At 33.8% G+C, this 3,867-nt stretch overlaps 1 pseudogene; it reads left to right on the plus strand.

Moving 5' to 3' along the window:
* Positions 1-2,591: 2,591 nt before the first annotated feature.
* On the plus strand, positions 2,592-3,598 carry LOC132025070 (L-lactate dehydrogenase B chain-like; annotated as a pseudogene).
* The last annotated feature ends 269 nt before the right edge of the window (positions 3,599-3,867 follow it).

The following is a 3,867-nucleotide window of genomic DNA, read 5'->3' on the forward strand; positions in this document are numbered from 1 at the left end:
CAGAAGATGTCAGTAGCTTGAGAACTAATGACTTAAAGGCTTAGGGAGAAATGAAGAAAACAGAGTGGTATTCTTCATGATTTATTTGATGCTTACCAAATGGCATGTGCCCAATAAATCTTCTTCATCCCTAAATCTGTGTGATGGTCCCCAGACACTGTCCAAAGCTAAGGAGGTATGTACAAAGCAGAAAAAGTAAAGCATGAAGATTATGTGAAGATTATGAGGATAATAAAGAAGACTTTTAAAAGTAAAGGACTATGAAATAATGCATTCAGATTCACAGATCTCACTATCTTAGGCATTTAGAAATAAATAACCAAATATATTTCAGTCCATGAGTTTAAAAATTATTTAATTTAGGAAATATATGCTTGTCATTCTTTACCATATAAGTCATTAGGGAATAAGCATGTAGTGTTACCTCTGTAGGCATACAAATAGCAAAAAAATTTTTTAAATGCACATGTGTCCAAGAATATATTAATTCAACTATAGCAATTTATGCAGTGGAATGCTATATAACTAATCAGTAACAGTATATCTCTGAAAAATAATTAAAAATGCATATAATACTAGAGAAGGAAAATATTAAAAGATTGAGGAAAAAAGAATATAAAAACATGGTATAAAATTTGTACAATTTTACAAATTGTGTAAAAATATTTATCTTTTCATGCATTATATAAAATATTAAGGATTTTAAAGTTATTTCTGAATTAAGAGATTACATTTTGTTTAAGTATTCTATGCCTTTCCACGTTGTATATTTTCTATTATCTAGTTTTTAAATTATTTATTATTACTGTAAAACCACAAAATTTAATGTTTTTTAACATGGAATTATTATATAACATGTAGACATAAATTTGGAAGATGTATAATCTTTATAAAAGAGAAGAAAGACTATCAGTGTAGTTTATTAACTAAAACTAAGAGTTAGATTTTATACCTTTGAGAAGTGTTCAGAGTATCACAGTTTCCATGCTGTGTTGATCTGAACATAGTTTTCCTTTCAGTCAGTGTCTCCATAGGGATTCACCTCTTGAAGAATTTTCTCCAGGTGGAGCATTCCAGTTTCCTGCTTCTAGATGCTATACATACCCTTATCAAGTCTTTGGTACAAGATCAGTCTGAGCTGGGAGGCACATAGAGTGTACTTAGCTTTTATATTTGCCCAGGAAAAACAAAATTACATTTGAATCTCAAGAAAATGCTATTTTTGAAGTGTTGTTGCCCTGGACCGGGCATTAGGAGATACCACTGCTTTGGATTTTATAAACTACCATAGCAATTGAAGAAGGCATATTTCAATTAATGTATTTGAGAAATGAAGTTACCATTTATTTGGTTTATTTTTGGACAGTTTTTTTTTATACTTTCTTGAGGGTTTTTATTTTAATAATTAAAGGAAGATAAAAGTGTGGAGTAAATGTAGACTTGATTATTTCTTTACTCTGCTACATACACAATGTAATCACATAATGAAAGTTAAATTTGAAAGAGAATTGCTCTTTTTTTATTCACAAAACCTCTTCATATCTTGACAAAAAATTTTAAAATAACAAATTGTTTTCCAAAATAGAAATATACACATACACCTTTTTCTAGATTCTCAGGTGATTTGGAATCTTATAAATCAGGAGAACTCATTCTTTTTTTTTTTTTCTTATGTTAGTAAACAAAGGAAAGGAATGAAAGCAACAATCCAGGCAGTGATGTAACTAAAATGGTCCATGTAAAGTGGTGGCAAAGAAAATGCCTTCTTGGTTCATTTTCCCTAATCAGAATTGCACATTGGACAACAAAAACAGTTAAGGCCCTTGGGAAGTTCTAGATATCATGTTCTGATGTAATAAGGATTCATTTCTAACAACACACATGTTTAGGCTGTTATTGAATAGCTATTAGCACTGGATACTGTATTAAGTGCTTTGCATAAAAAATTTTATTTAACTTTCCAAATGACCGTGAATATTGCATTATAATCTCCATTTTCTAGAGGAGAAAAGTGAGGCCTGAAAATACATTATCAGAAAATGCACAGCAATTTATCGTAAAACTAAAAATCAACCTAGGTTTCTGTGAATCCAAAGTCCATGTTCTTAACCAACAACTTATATTATTAAAAACCAAAACCAAATGATTATGACCCAGTAGCCACTATTTCATAATAATTAATAAAAACATTTATTTGAAATGCTTAATTACATATTTAACATTATTTTTATTGAATTCATTCATACTAAATTAATCTAATTGTTATTAGCATTCTATTTTTACCAATGGAATTGTACTCTGTTAATGAGGATTACTTAAAAATCCTCAAGGAAAGTCATACAAAAGTTCTTCGATTATCTGGGAATTATTGGTTTGGGTGAAATGTCTAAATAAGATGGGGACTACTCTTTCACTGTAAATGAAAAAAAAATGTTGCTGAATGAGACTTAGCACTGAAAAATATCAAAGATTAAGAAAATATTTGTTTAAACTCATATTTAACTACACTTAGTTATAAATTAAAATTAGCAGCTAGGCAGCGAACGTTGTCTTCTGTGCCGGGCCCTCCAAGCGGGTTCTCTCCAGGCACAATGGCAACTCTTAAGGAAAAACTGATTGCACCAGTTGCAGAAGAAGAGGCAGCCGTCCCAAACAATAAGATCACCGTAGTAGGTGTTGGACAAGTTGGTATGGCCTGTGCCATCAGCATTCTGGGAAAGTCCCTGGCTGATGAACTTGCCCTTGTGGATGTTTTGGAAGATAAACTCAAAGGAGAAATGATGGATCTGCAGCATGGGAGCTTATTTCTTCAGACACCTAAAATTGTGGCAGATAAAGATTACTCTGTGACTGCCAGTTCTAAGATTGTGGTGGTGACTGTGGGAGTCCGCCAGCAGCAGGGAGAGAGAGCCGGCTCAATCTGGTGCAGAGGAATGTTAATGTCTTCAAATTCATTATTCCGCAGATAGTCAAGTACAGTCCTGATTGTATCATAATTGTGGTTTCCAACCCAGTGGATATTCTCACATATGTTACCTGAAAACTAAGTGGACTACTTAAGCATCGTGTGATCGGAAGTGGGTGTAATCTGGATTCTGCAAGATTTCGCAATTTTATGGCTGAAAAACTTGGCATTCATCCCAGCAGCTGCCATGGATGGATTTTGGGAGAACGTGATAATTCAAGTGTGGCTGTGTAGAGTGGAGTGAATGTGGCAGGTGTTTCTCTTCAGGAACTCAATCCAGATATGGGAACAGACAACAATAGTGAAAATTGGAAGGAAGTGCATAAAATGGTGGTGGAAAGTGCCTATGAAGTCATCAAGCTAAAAGGATATACCAACTGGGCTATTGGATTAAGTGTGGCTGATCTCATTGAGTCCATGTTGAAAAATCTATCCAGGATTCATCCAGTGTCAACAATGGTGAAGGGGATGTATGGCATTGAGAACGAAGTCTTCCTGAGCCTTCCTTGTATCCTGAACGCTCAGGGCTTAACCAGTGTGATCAACCAGAAGCTGAAAGATGATGAGGTTGCCCAGCTCAAGAAAGGTGCAGATACCTTGTGGGACATCCAGAAAGACCTAAAAGATCTGTGACTCCTGGCTTCTAGGCCATAGAAATTTAAAACTACAATGTGATTAACTGTGAGCCTTTAGTTTTTCATCCATATACATGGATCGCAGTTTGCTTTTATCTTCCTAAATATGTGAATCTGGGCTCACAGAATTAAAGCCCATGCTTGGTTTAATGCTTGCAATATGAGCCCTTGAACAAATAAAATTAACTATTGTAGTGTGCTTCTAAAAAATTTTTTTTAAAAAGGTAAATTAGCGCTAATTCCTCAGCAAAATAAATAAGCAATTGA

Source organism: Mustela nigripes, chromosome 9 (genome assembly GCF_022355385.1).
Source record: "Mustela nigripes isolate SB6536 chromosome 9, MUSNIG.SB6536, whole genome shotgun sequence".
Classification (NCBI taxonomy): Eukaryota; Metazoa; Chordata; class Mammalia; order Carnivora; family Mustelidae; genus Mustela; species Mustela nigripes.